The following is a 15,602-nucleotide window of genomic DNA, read 5'->3' on the forward strand; positions in this document are numbered from 1 at the left end:
GTATTAAACTAATTAATAATGAAGCATTGAAAATACGGACATGAAAAATTAAAAAAAAAATTAGTTTCAAATATATTCACCGATCTAAACAATTAAATAAAAGATGAACTTATCAATTTTAAATTGAGTAATATTACAACATCAACAAATTTGACCAATATTTGGTCAAATCCTAAACATTAAACACTAAGTTATAAACTCAAAATTATAATTCTAATAACATAAAAAAAATATTAACTTAAAATATTAACTAATACTAGTATATATTTCCGTATCCTGCACGGGATAATACATAAAATTATATAAAAAAAATTTTATTAAAATTTAAATGAAAAAATTTATGTAATTATTATTATTATTATAAATATTTTACAACTTAAAAATATTAAAAATAATTAATATTTATTTTAATCAATTTGGATTGAATGAATGGTCATCTCATTTGTCCATTTAAGCAAGTATTTAAAGTTAGAATATCGCCTTATATATGTATAACAATCCATTAGTTAGCGACAGACTCTTAATAAATAGAGCATCAATACGTGGTGGATTAATCATCGACTTGCCGAGTTAGGAAATCTGTAGAAAAAAATTGTATTTATCTTTAAAATAGATTAATTTTCCATTAATAGCAATACTTATGGACTTTTGTTTTGTTGAAATTTACTTGGGACAATTTTATTTGTTGGTATCATCTTCATTCTTGAAGTCAAAATAATATGATCAGCATTGTTACTTGTTAAAACTTCACATTTTATGAAATGATTTCTAAATTTTCAAATTCATAAACTTATGTCATTACAAAAGTTATTAGATCGATCGATTAATATTTCTTGGTAACATAGTGTACCGAAATACCATCGTTGAGTATTAGTTAGTGTGAAGAGAAACCAATAACAACTTTTGTTATTCAATATATAATTTATTCTATTGAAAAATAAATTAATATTTTCTAGACTTGTAAATACATTTTTTTTAATTTCTTATACTATTTTATTTGACAATATTTACCATTAAAAAATAGCAAATGACCATACTATTTTACAATATATATGATGTATAAAATAATTTCTTATCCTGAAATTAATTTTGGTTAGTGAGATAAAATTTAAAATATTTTTTATTTTCTTACTCAAATTTAAATTTAAATTTAGAATTGATTAACAACTCATTTTTTAATTTCAATAAAAAATAAATTAGTTCGATACAAAATATTGAGCATTTAATAATTTTAATCATTTAAATTTTAATTACCAAAAATTGTATTAAAAATTAATTATAAACTTAATAATCGATATATATATATATATATATATATATATATATATTAGTACGTAAATAATAATATCCAATGTATTAATTATTTATTTTTTTGACAGAATTAATGTATAATCTATCGAGGATTGAGTTATTATCCAAAATTTTTTTCATAAACTTTGTAATATGTGAAATAGTGATCTTATTTTTTATTATTATTTAAAAAATTCTTCATAATTTTTTAATTATGTAATTAACTTAATTCATAACCTTTATTATTGCTTTTATACTAAAAAAATATCAATTTATATTATTTACATATTTTTCACTACTAATAAATAAATAAGTATTTGCACTATTATACTTATTGTCCTAGATAATGACTTAAATTACATATTTTGTATGTTAAATAATATTTTATATGTTAAATTTATTAAATATTAAGATAAAAAAATTGTTCAATAAATTATATAAACAGTCATTACAGAAAAGAAAAAAAAATTATATATCATATATAATAATCCTTGATATATATATATATATATATATATATATATATATATATATATATATATATATATATATATATATATATATATATATAGTGTCATGTATATATTAAGATTATCTATTTTAATTATGTGAGTAATTATTGTTATTTTTATTTTTTTGTTACATTAGAAAATAATATTTAAAACTAAAAAAGTGATAATTAATTTTTTTTAATTTGAATTCAAAAATATCTTATAAATATATCCAACTTTTATATATACTAAGTGTTATAATATTAAATAGTATAGTATTTGCTATAACAATGACTTAAAATATTAATCCAAGATATATTTGGGTCTAGTAAGACTTCAATGCAAGCAAAATCAACTAAAATCCATTGTTAGGGTCCCAAATTCGACTTAGATTCATTACCTTAAATGCCCAATGCAGATAAAGTCCACGTGTCCCCTCTTAAATCGGCTCAGATTGGATTCCGTTGCTAGTTAGATATGGTAATGAGTACTCAGGGGAGCGTGAGAAGCCCCTTTCCCATCCCTCACTCCTATTTAAAAAAAATGCCTCGTTCCTTCTCTATCATTGCAAGTTCCTATTTAATTACCCTTTAGGGACACAGATCTCCTCGGGTATCTACGAATATTCTTTGAAAACTTTTGAAAAAAATTAACACAAAAAGACATAATATAATAATCATAAAATAATCGATTTAGTATAATTCAACACAATTTATAACATATTCGTTATGAAAAATAATATTTTAAAAGAAGAAAATATAAAAACATATTCCAACATAATAACATAATATAATTTTTTGGGACGATACTGAGCGACGTAGTGACGGACTTGAGAGGCAGAGAAAGTGAATTAGAGAGAGAGAGGATCGAGGCTGAGAATGAGTCTGAAAGAAAAAGGAAGAATTTGAATTGGAGGCAGAAATTAGGGTTACTAAATTCAAGAAATGGATTTATGTATATATAAATCAGGATAAATTAATAATTTTATATTCCCATATATTTAATAGGTTCTATAGGACAGGTACTTATGTCCATGTTCTCATTAGGGTGACAAACAGAAAAGTCTACCCTGTCTTGCTAAAAGCCCGCCATCTGGAAGGCTAGTCTGCCCCACCTCGCCTAGTAAGGTGGTCTTGAATTTCTCTCCCGCTCCGCCTAATGGTACGCTGGCGGATTGGCGTGTTCTCCTTTTTTTATAAACCATTAAATATTAAACAATATATATAATTTCACAACAATTTTAATAAGTTTATAATTTCTAAAAATATAAAAAAAATTATAATTTTTAAATTCACACACATTAAAGTCTTTATAATTATAAATATTTAATAAATATAATTATAAACCAAATTTATTGAAACAAAATAATAAAACCAACATTGTCCAAAGCAAAATAAATATTGTCCAAAATATATAATTAAACATCTTCAAGTTTATAATCAATCAAACATAAAACATAATCCAAAATATAACTTAGAATATCTTCAATTATCATCTTCGTCCTTTTATAGATCAATAACATCATAAAAATTTATAAAAAAATGGTCCTGACAAAATAAAAGCTTGGCCCAGCGGGGAAGCCTGCCCTGCCCCGTCGAAGCCTGCCAAATCCCATGGATTAGGCGGTGCGGAGTAGGCAGGCTTTTTAAATTTGGCAGTCTTAAATTTCCAACCCAACCCGCCTTTTGGTGGGTTATGCGGGTCAATCCAATGGGTTTCGCCCCGTTTACCACCCCTACTCCCCATCTATTTTCGTGTGGCAGGTCGTGAGGATTTCACGAGTCCCCATCTAGTCCCAAGACGCGAGTAATCCCTGCAAATACCCGTTTTGGCTGTTTTTGTGATCATCCCTATTGCAAGCATTCATTGGTTCGTGATGTGGAGCTATTCTAGCCATTCAATAAATTCTCAGATAATCAAAGTTAAGGTTATATCATTTTTATAAAGTCACATATATCCTTGTTATAACAATATTAATAGAAGATAAATGGATAAACACTAAACTATTGTTTGGATATAAGATGGAAAATAAGAGGAAAGACAATGGAAAGAAAGAAAATAAGAAGAAAGAAAATGGAAAGAAAAGTATATTTTTGTATGTGTTTTTTAGATGAAGAAAAAATGAATGGAAAGAAAATAGAGAAAATTTTTCTTTTTCTTAGATGGAAGGAAAAGTAAGAAGAGAAAAAATTATAATAGAGTAAAATTATATTAATATTTTTATATATTATATATAAATTATAATTCAAATGGTAACTTTATATTTTTACCCATATTTGCACTTCTGCATCAGTTTTCTTCGCAACTTTGAAGAGAAAAAAATTACATGAGCTCCATATACACTTTTATGTTTTCCATTCAATTTCTTTGTTGATCCAAACAATGAAAAATTTACTTTTTCGTCCATTTTCTTCTCCAGCATTTATTTCTCTACAAATTCTTCTAATCCAAACAATGCATAAGTAAGTCACATTTTTCAAATATATAACAATAACTAATATCACATATTAGATTAATTTATGTTGATAAACCAAAGTCACCCCAAAATTATTTGAATCTCTCAAACTCAAAAACATTACCTGGTTGTCTCCATTTATATTTCTATATAAATCGAATTTAATGAATTCAAATTAGGGTACTAAGTAGTAAATCGAATCTATAGGATTCAAATTACTTGACATTGTGATTCGAAAGTAAATTGAATTCAAAGAATTCGAATTATGTCATCTCCTACTAAATCAAATCTATAAATTTCGATTTATATGGTCCATGCTAAATCGAAGTAATAAGGTTCAATTTATACTCACTTAGTAGCAATCCAGGTCATTATAAATCAAATCTCCTTCATTCGATTTAGTAGTGATATGACTGTTACAATCTGAAAATATAACTCGGCACTGTATGTTACTACGAAAACACATAATTCGAACTCCATAAATTTGATTTACATAGATATGTAAATTGAGACATGCACATTGTAACACCCTAATTAACCCAAGCCTTAACTCGCATCGTAAAGCAAGTGTTAATCAAAGGTTACGACAGTTCTAAACTTTTACATATTTTATATAGAAGGAATTGAGTAATAACTAGAAGCCTGATGAACAATGTAGCTCAAATTATGGATTTCAAAAGCGCAAAACGTACTAACGAAGCTACTGACTTAAAGCATAAGGAAGCAAGTATAGAATAAAAAAACATCATAGTATAATAGTATTATCATAAGACACAAGCCACGACTTGCGGAGTTTAAGCCGGCTAGCCATATACAGACCATGTATGAAACCAAACAGTAAAATAGCTTATACAAGTTTTGTTCTCTCAATACGAGCCTCTAGGCCAAAGTAAAATACAAAAGTGAGAGACATGTGTATATAATAAATCAAAAGGACTCCAAAAGATATCCAAATCCTTCACTCCTGTCACCAATCAGACAACTCACCGAGGTGGGTTGCGACCTGCATCTGAAAAACACAACAGAATATGGTATGAGAACCGGATGTTCTCAGCATGGTAACAGTTCTCAGTGATGTAGGATATAAGACCCCGGGACACCAAAGGCAATCCTAGACTCCTTATCCATCACAAGATTCAAGCTTAAAGCATTCTAAAACAAATAAGCATAATATGTAATTTCTCAATACAACTTAAGCCTTAGTACCATAAAAGGATAATCTATCTTAGGGGATTTCTACTCTAATCAAACACCGCTGTCCCACAGCCATCACCAACCGACCCGCCATGCGACCCCATCGCCACCGCCTTCCGAACCTTTTCAATCCCAATAAAAGCACAGGTATATACAATACAAGTAAAACACAAGTAGAGGCATAGATAGCAATTAATACAATTAGCAATTAGACATATTATACTGATAGGGGAAACCAATATCAAGTCGACAAAGCATACAAACAAGTAGAAAATGCATATGATGAATGCTTGCCCTACTGGCTGTGATATCACATTGTCGGTTCAACTGCCAACCCGACACATCTCCATGGAGATGTTGCCCTTCGGATTCATGGTGTGGGAACCCCGAGATATAGTGCTTGGATCACTGTCCAGGATTTTGCGCCTGCACGCTCTGATGATCCGAAGGGATGCGAGCGGGATCTATTGCCTCTGACCTCGCATCTAATCGCAAACGGGACGAACCACCGTCCTTACGCCGCCACCGCTACCTCGACAGGCGGGATCCAACCTCGGCCCCTGCCGGGCGCATAGAGTCTTATAATCTCAATGAAAACTGGTACAGTGGTTTTCAAAACATTTTTAGCACAAGATGGGTCCATTACTTCGTTCAGAGTCCTCGACTCCTTTCAACCACTGTTCATGCACATTTCAGTTCCTTGATTTCGCATCTCATCCATAAACCATTCATCACACATCATCAAACCTTCCCCAGTACAACAGAAACCTAGTTCTCCGTTTGCTAATTTTTTTCCAAATAATAGTGTCTCCCTTAAACCATTTCCCAAGTTTGAACACTCAAAAATATATCCAAGAGTCTTAAAAAGGTGTTATAGAAGCTTACAACCTCGTCGGGAAGGTAAATTAGTTGAAAACAAAGCAAAATTTGAGAAACAGGATGTGTGCGTCCGCACAGAGGTGTGCGTGCGCACGCCCAGGAAATTTTTAAAAGTGTGCGTACGCACAGGGGTGTGCGTACGCACAGGGGTGTGCGTACACACAGGTATCAAAACATAAAAGGATCTGTTCACTCGCATAACCTGTGCCAGCGCCCCCAATAGACGAGCCTCCCCAACGTGTGCGTGCGCACAGGTCTGTGCGTACGCACATGTTGCAATTTTCCTATCACTGTGCACGCGCACAAGCTGTGCCAGCACTGCAAGCAGAGCGCCTACCTCTGCGTGTGCGGATTCACGGGTCTGTGCGTGCGCACATACCAGAAAACTCAGAATTATGTAACTTTGCAGAATTTCCAGTTTTCAACACCAATTTTTGAATGATCATAACTTCATCTACAAAATTTCAAATTTTACAAACTTTATACCGATTTAAAGGGTTTTCAAAGATCTTTAATTCTAAACAAATCTCAACAAATTTTGAAAACTGAAGCAAGAGTTATGATCAAATAAAGTTCACCAAAATTAATCTTTTACCCAAAATCACCATTTTCACAATTGCGTTGCAAAACACAACCAATACCAAACCAACCCATTCCCAAACTCCACCTTTCATCAAAATCAATCCTCTATGTCATACCACACCAAAATTACCACATTTTTCTTCACTTTTCCTCATCCACAACATTCATATCAATATATCTCATATATCAAGCTTCATTAACAAATTTCAACTACATTATCAATCATCCAAATCCAAAATCACATTTATCAATATAATCCACTACTCAACCTCATAAAGCATTCATCCTCATCATGTTACTATCAATCGTCATTATCAACTCAAAAATTCATTATTTCATTAAACATCATCATACAACAACATCCAACAACTCATCAACCATTCAAATTCAATCCTATCTTATGGGTCACTAGCCTAAGTGTCCATGAATATTATATACTACATAGAGAAAACCAAAACCATACCTTGGTCGATTCCTAATATAAACCAAATGAGTTTTCAACTAAAATCCAACCACCAATATATCTCCAACAAGCACCAACAAGCTCCAAATTCACAATAATCAAGCTATATACATATAAATCACCACAAAATCAACCTAGGGCTCAACATAAACCAAAATTTTACAAGATTTCAAAGCCTCTTACCTCTCCCAATAGATTTGTGTGGAAAAACCCAAAGCCAAGCAAGGATTAGAGTGAACCTAAACACCAAGAATCACAAAAACTCACTCCATCAATAACCCTAGGTACCCGAAATTTTGGAGGGAAGAACTGGAGAGATTTCGAGTTTATCTCTAGAGTTTCTTAGATGGGTTTTCTAGGGCTCTTTGCAAGAAACGCGTAGCCGCTGACGGCACGCAAATCGGAGCTCTAGAACTCAAGATAAGAGCTTGAGAAGATTGAGGTGATTAGGGTTCCACCTCTTCTTCTCTCTCTCTTTCAAATTCTGAAGTGTGTGTGTGTGTGTTTATGAGGCTAGCGTTCATTAAATGAACTTTTATATATGTTGGACATGGGCCCAACTTGGGCCCGGTTCAACCCATTAGCATTTTTAGCCCGTTTGGCCTAACTTCATACCAGACTTTTAAAATTAACGCCCGGTTTTTCATTTCTACTATTTTCTAAGGTTTATGACTGTTTCTACTTTTTCTCGCACAGCACCAGGCATACTTGAACCGGTTCAACTGGTTCAACTGCCGGTTTGAGATTTTTCACGATTTTTTGCAGAAAACACATTTTTTGACACAGAAAGATCCACTAAGTCCTAAAATGATGTTCAAAACCTCAAATTCTCACTCTAACTCTTTGGAATAAAATTTGGGCAATATAACCACTTAATTAACCAGTTCGATTAATTGCGGTTCTTACACACGTAGCCTTTTTTATTTTGGGGGATATACATAGGTTTGTAAATGGTTTATAAAGGTGATTTACTCCACATATTATAACTTGTAAAATCATAATATTTTGAGAAGTGATGTATAGACAACCTAAATATTGATAATTCTGAAAAATTTTAGAAAAAAATATAAAAAAATTACATGTTGATCCATAAGATTTTTTTTTAAAAAAATTTGTCCATAGTCTATGATTAATAACTTTAAAATTATATATATGTTATTTATTTTATATATTTTTTTAGGGCAAATCACCATAATAAGCCAAGGAGAACAAAAATTTACACAAATCCGCCAAACCAGATTCTGGTTCAAGAATCCACCAAAGCACGTTTCTATGTAGTTCGAAACAGTGCAATTCGAACTCCAAATTCATATAATTCGAATCATGTTGATTCGAACTACGTTGACATGCACACACCCATGTAATTCGAATCCATCTGATTCGAATTACACACTAATAGTAATTCGAATCAGAGTGATTCGAATTACTCCCTAGCACGCAATCCTAATTAATTCGAATTTGACTGATTCAAATTATTCATGGTATAATTTGAATTATGCTGTTAAAAAATTAATAATTTATTAAAAAATTAATAATTTAAAAATTAAAAAAATATATATTTTATTTCATACATTAAAAAAAGGCTAACAAAATATTTAATTACGAGACTTCTTTAAAATATTAATGAGCTATCAATTCGAATTCCATACAATACTCTTTGTCCATTTTTAATAGCTCATGAATATTTTTTATCAAATTTTTTAATAAATTTATTTAAATTATACTACAAAAATATTTTATTCTATGCAAAACAATTTTTAATAAAATGGCTTAAAAAATATTAGGAGTACTATAAAAATTTGTAATGTTCTAATGACTTAGGTAAATACATGCATGTACTCAAATTTTAAATAAAATACTCTACATAGTCAATTTTAATTTAGAAATTAAAAAAAATATTTTATTCCATACAAAATAATTAAAAAATATATTTTATTCTATACAAAATAATTTTTAAAAAAATGGCTTTAAAGATGTTATGAGTACTATAAAAGTTTGTAATATTCTAGTGATTTAGGTAAATACATGATAAAAATATATTTTCTTTAATTTCTAAATTATTATTGATTATGTAGAGTATTTCTTTAATGTCGTAAGTCATTAGAACATTACAAATTTTTATAGTACTCCTAACATCTTTTAAGCCATTTTTTAAATTATTTTGCATAGAATAAAATTTTTTTTGGTATAATTTAAATAAATTTATTAAAAAATTTGTAATGTCCTTCCCATCTTGATCGCAACTTACCTGGCATGAGCCTCAGTCGAGATTTGTAAAGGAGGACTAAATCCCCAGGTTGGAACTCTTTTTTCTTGATGTGCTGATCATGTATAGCCTTCATCTTCTCCTTGTATAGTCTTGAGTTCTCATAAGCTTCTAGGCGAAGGCTCTCCAGTTCTTACAGTTGCAACTTCCTTTCAGCTCCGGCTTTCTCAATTCCCATGTTGCACTCCTTGACTGCCCAAAAGGCTCTGTGCTCTACTTCAACTGGGAGATGGCAAGCTTTTCCATAAACTAAGCGAAAAGGACTCATCCCAATGGGTGTTTTGTATGCTGTCCTATATGCTCAGAGTGCATCTTGTAGCCTGGTGCTCCAGTCTTTTCTATGAGGTTTGACTATCTTCTGCAAGATACGCTTTATCTCTCTGTTTGACACCTCGGCTTGCCCATGGTCTGAGGATAGTATGCTGTCACAACCTTATGAATTATCCCATGCTTCTTCATTAATCCTGTTAGTCTCCTATTGCAAAAATGGGTGCCTTGATCGCTCACGATTGCCTGTGGTGATCCAAAGCGACAAATAATATGGTTTCTCACAAAGGAAACAACAGTGTTAGTATCATCAGTGCGGGTAGGAATTGCTTCCACCCATTTGGAAACGTAATCCACTGCTAACAATATATAAAAATAACCATTAGAATTTGGAAATGGACCCATGAAGTCAATGCCCCAAACATAAAAAATTTCACAGAAAAGCATAATTTGTTGAGGCATTTCATCCCTCCTGGATATATTACCAAATTTTTGGCATGGGAGACAAGATTTACAAAACTCAGCAGCGTCTCTAAAAGGAGTAGGCCACTAGAATCCACAGTCTAAGATCTTTCTTGCTGTTCTTTGAGGGCCAAAATGTCCTCCACTCTCAGATGAGTGACAGGCCTCTAAAATAGACTGGAATTCTGATTGAGGCACACACCGTCTAATTACCTGATCAGCGCCACATCTCCGTAAATATGGGTCATCCCATATATAATATTTAGACTCACTTTTCAGCTTGTCTCTTTGATGCTTAGAAAAGTTTGGAGGAAATGTGCGGCTAACTAGATAATTAGCTACAGGTGCATACCAAGGGACTACCTCAGATACTGCTTGCAGGTTATCAAATGGAAAATTATCATCTATAGGAGTAGAATCATCCTTAACGTGCTCAAGGCGACTCAAGTGGTCTGCTACTAAATTCTGGTTACCACTTCTATCCTTTATTTCTAAATCAAATTCTTGTAATAGTAGTATCCAACGTATAAGCCTTGGTTTGGACTCATTTTTAGCTATTAGATACTTTAAAGCTGCATGGTCTGAATACACTACTACTCTAGTACCAAGTAAATAAGCTCGAAATTTATCCAGAGCAAAAACAATAGCAAGAAGCTCTTTCTCAGTAGTAGTATAATTGGACTGGGCAGCGTCTAAAGTCTTAGACGCATAAGCTATAACAAAAGGATCCTTACCTTCACGCTGAGCTAGCGCTGCTCCTACTGCATGGTTGGAAGCATCGCACATGATTTCAAACGACTGGCTCCAGTCTGGTCCTCTCAAAATTGGAGCTTGAGTCAGGGCGGTCTTCAGCTTATCAAACGCTTGTTTGCAATCCTCACTGAACTCAAACTCAATATCTTTCTGTAGTAATCTGGACAAGGAGAGTGCTACCTTACTGAAGTCCTTTATGAATCTCCTGTAAAAATCTGCATGGCCAAGGAACGAACGGACCTCTCTCACAGAGGAGGGGTAAGGTAAACTCGAAATAACATTCACCTTTGCTGGGTCTACAGAAATTCCATTATTAGATACCACGTGTCCTAGTACAATCCCTTGTTTTACCATAAAGTGACATTTTTCAAAATTTAATACAAGGCTTGTATTAACACATCTATCTAATACTCTAGATAATCCATCTAAGCAAAGGCTAAAAGAATCACCATAAATGCTAAAATCATCCATAAAAACCTCCATACAGTCCTCAATAAGATCAAAGAAAAGACTCATCATGTACCGTTGGAAAGTAGCTGGTGCATTGCACAAGCCAAAGGGCATTCTCTTGTAAGCATAAGTCCCAAAAGGACATGTAAAAGTGGTCTTTTTCTGATCCTCAGGAGCTATATGAATCTGGAAATAACCTGTGTAACCATCTAAAAAACAATAATGTGATTTACCTGACAGGCGATCCAGCATTTGATCAATGAATGAAAGTGGGTAGTGATCCTTACGGGTGGCTTGGTTGAGACGCCTGTAATCAATGCAGACTCTCCAAGCATTCTGAACTCTAGTTGCTATGAGCTCTCCATGCTCATTCTTCACTGTAGTGACTCTAGACTTCTTGGGTACCACTTGTACTGGGCTAACCCATTCACTGTCTGAAATAGGATAGATTATACCTGCTTCCAATAGTCTGGTCACTTCTTTTTTGACAACTTCCAAGATAGTGGGATTCAATCTTCTTTGGGGTTGACGGACAGGTCTCGCTCCCTCTTTTAAAAATATTCTGTGCTCACATACTTGAGGGTTGATGCCTACTATGTCTGCCAAACTCCACCCAATTGCCTTCTTATGCCTCCTCAGTACATCAAGTAGCTGCTCTTCTTGTTGAGAAGTGAGTTCCCTTGCAATGATAACTGGAAACTTCTGCTCATCTTCAAGATAAGCATATTTGAGATGTGGAGGAAGAGGTTTTAATTCCAACTTCTGATCATGGGCAGGCTCTGGATTGTCTGGAGCTTGTGAAAATGCCGAAGTGCCCTCATTGTCAGTTAAGAGGGTCCTCACACTTGGACCTTGTCCAGTGTGCCTCTCTTCTAACTCTTCCTTGTGAACTTCAGCTACAGTTTCATCTATGACATCACACTGGAAGATAGAATGATCTTCTGGAGGGTTGTTTATGACTCCATTCATATTGAAGATTACTATTCGGCCATCTATTTCAAAAGAGTATGTTCCTGAAAAAGCATCCAATTTGAATTTTGATGTCTTCAGGAATGGTCTTCCAAGTAGGATTGATGATGGCTTATTTGAGTCTTTATGGGGCATCTCCAAGATATAAAAATCAGTGGGAAATGTAAGCCCTTTAATGTTCACCAAAACATCTTCAGCAACTCCAGCCACTATAATAATGCTTTTATCTGCTAACACAAAACGAGCTGCCGACCTTTTTAAGGGAGGGAGCCTCAAAATATCATATATAGACAAAGGCATTATACTAACACATGCTCCTAAATCACACATGCAATCATAAATTACTACACCACCAATAGTACAACTAATTATACAAGGACCTGGGTCACTACACTTTTCAGGTAGTCCTCCCATTAAAGCATATATGGAACTACCTAAAGGAATAGTTTCTAATTCATTAATTTTGTCTTTATGTATACATAAATCTTTTAGAAACTTTGCATATTTAGGTACCTGTTGAATAACATCAAAAAGAGGGACAGTTACCTCAACCTTTTTGAATATTTCTACCATCTTGGAATCGGGTTCCAGCTGCTTCCTGGGTTTCCTTGCAAGTTGTGAAAATGGAATGGGAGTGGTGTTTTCTACAGTGTCTGTGCCTTTTGGTGCTTCCTCCTGTGGTTGAGCTTCTTCTTTTTCAGCTATGTCCTGTATGTCCTCTTCCTCTTCAACATCTCCTATCTTTACTACCTCTTCAGCTAAGGCGTGTTCTGGTGAGTTTGGCTCCTCCTGATTCCTCTCCTGCAGTGTGGTTTCGGACCTTAGGGTGATGGCATTAATGCCTCCCTTTGGATTGGGTAATGGTTGAGAGGGGATTCCAGTGGAGCTCGAAGGTTGGTTACTGGAATTTTGTATTGATCCAATATGTGAGACAAGAGCTTGGAAAGTAGAGGCTAGACCATTCAGACTGGCATTAATGTTATTTATAATGTTATTTTCCATGGTCTGTTGTCTTCGCTCAAAAGATTGTAGTAACTCTTCATTAGGAGATGAAGAAAGATGAGTAAATTGAGAAGTCTGCTGTTGGGTATTCTGTGGTCCTTGGGATTGCCTCAAGTGAGGTGCTCTGTAAGGTTGATTCTGCTGCCTGTTGTTGTTATTATTCCACCTCTGATTTCCCTTATTATCTCTGCCTCCTCTATTATTGTTGTCCCTCCAATTCTGGTTAGAATTATCCTGCCATCCATGGTTTTGATTTCCACCTTGATTGTACCCTTGGTTGGGGCGGTCATAGAAGTTATGAGTGGATGCCACCATGTTGTCTTCCTGCTGGAGCTGCGGGCATTCATCAGTATAATGGCTATAATCAGCACAAATGCCACAGACTCTCTGTGGGACTAACTGTTGGCTTTGCTGTGCTGGAGAAGGTTGAGCTTGCTGAACTTGTTGTTGATTCAATTGCATCTACTTCAGTAAGTTGGTCATTTCACAAATACTCTGAGCTAGAGCAGCAGTCTCTCTGCTAGATGATACTTCTGCAACGGCTTTTGAATGGCCTTGTTTCTGCCTATGGTTCCTAGTAGATTTAGCTAAGTCGCTGATCAATTTCCATGCCTCATCAGTGGTCTTGTACTTCTTCATAGACCCATTGCTAGCACTTTCCAATGTGGTCTTATCTTGGGGCCTCATGCCCTGTGTGATATAGCTGAGTAACACTATCTTGTCAATCCTGTGGTGGGGGCATGCTTCCAGAAGATTATTGAAGCGCTCCCAGTATTCAAAGAGAGTCTCGTTGTCATCTTGAACAATCGTGGAAATGTCTTTCCTTAGTTTATCAGTAACTTCAAATGGAAAGAATTTTTCCAAAAATTCTTTTCTGAGTGTATCGCAGTTGGATAAATTTGCTAGGGGTTGAGTATAATACCACTCTCTTGCTTTTTCCTCAAGAGAAAACGGGAAAGCTTTCAGCAAAATTGAAGTTTCATCTGCACCATCACGCCTGACAGTAGAACAGGCTGCTTGGAAATCTCTCAGGTGCTTGATAGGCTCTTGAACAGGTAAGCCATGAAACTTGGGCATCAAATTGAGCAGTGCGGTCTTTATTTCAAAATCTGTAGCCACCGCTGGGTGATGCGCTTGAAACGGTTGCATTGTAAAATCAGGGGCTCCTTCCTCCTGGATAGTAACAGTTCTGGCTGCCGCCATGTTACCTGTACGTAAATCAACCAAATCAGTAGAACGGGAGCTGGTTTCTTCCTCAAATGGCGTCTCGAATCCGCCCTCAGAGAGGACTAACCGACGCCGAGCTCGCCTTATTCGTGAAATAGTCCTTTCAATTTCAGGATCGAATATTGGCAAGCTTGGATTAGGAAGTGAACGCGTCATTTGACGAAAGAAACATGCAGCTCATAGTAGCAAAATAAAATAAAATGCAAATAAATAAATTCTAATTAATAACTTTAGCACTCTATTGTAACTCCCCGGCAACAGCGCCAAAAATTGATGCAGGCAGAAATTGGTGAATTAAAAATTGTTAAAATATATACGTTGCAAGTATAGTTCTTAACTCGCCAGAAATCCACTTATCAATTTAGAAAGGTGTCACAGAAATTTAAAATTAAAATACTGGGAGTATGAATCCCAGGTCGTCTCCCAACGAGTTGCAGAAAAGTGTGCTATTTTATTAATCAGAGGTTTTCAAAAAGGTTTGAGTTGAGTAAGCAGGAAATTAAATTGGAGAAATTGAATAAGGTAAATAAAAGCCTTGACTGGAAGTTGATTAGTTGGAATCCCTATTATTGTTGGAATACTCTCAAGATTAACTAACAATTAAAGGTTGTCCTGTTTAGTTATCCTTTACTAGGTAAGGAAAAGTCAAACAAGTTGGAATGCTACGTCTATTCACAAGTTGCAATCCACTTATTTAAAAGAGATTGGTGTTAGTGACTAGAAGGCAATCCAACCATAAACCCAATTGCAATCTATCTTTTAAGCTTTCCAACTCAAGGGTTCCTTTCAATCAACTCCCCATCAAGTTAGGGAACTACTCGCTCATTGTGAATGTAAATTTCATAGCATACA

The 15,602-nt window shown here is 34.1% G+C and overlaps 1 non-coding gene across 1 annotated transcript; it reads left to right on the plus strand.

Annotated features, from left to right (window-relative positions):
* The first annotated feature begins 14,247 nt into the window (after positions 1 to 14,247).
* Positions 14,248 to 14,354, plus strand: LOC112725515 (small nucleolar RNA R71). The gene has a single exon (XR_003164619.1). It is a non-coding gene; the product is annotated as a small nucleolar RNA R71 (small nucleolar RNA).
* Positions 14,355 to 15,602: the final 1,248 nt, after the last annotated feature.

The sequence above is a fragment of the Arachis hypogaea genome, chromosome 11 (assembly GCF_003086295.3).
Source record: "Arachis hypogaea cultivar Tifrunner chromosome 11, arahy.Tifrunner.gnm2.J5K5, whole genome shotgun sequence".
Lineage (NCBI taxonomy): Eukaryota > Viridiplantae > Streptophyta > Magnoliopsida > Fabales > Fabaceae > Arachis > Arachis hypogaea.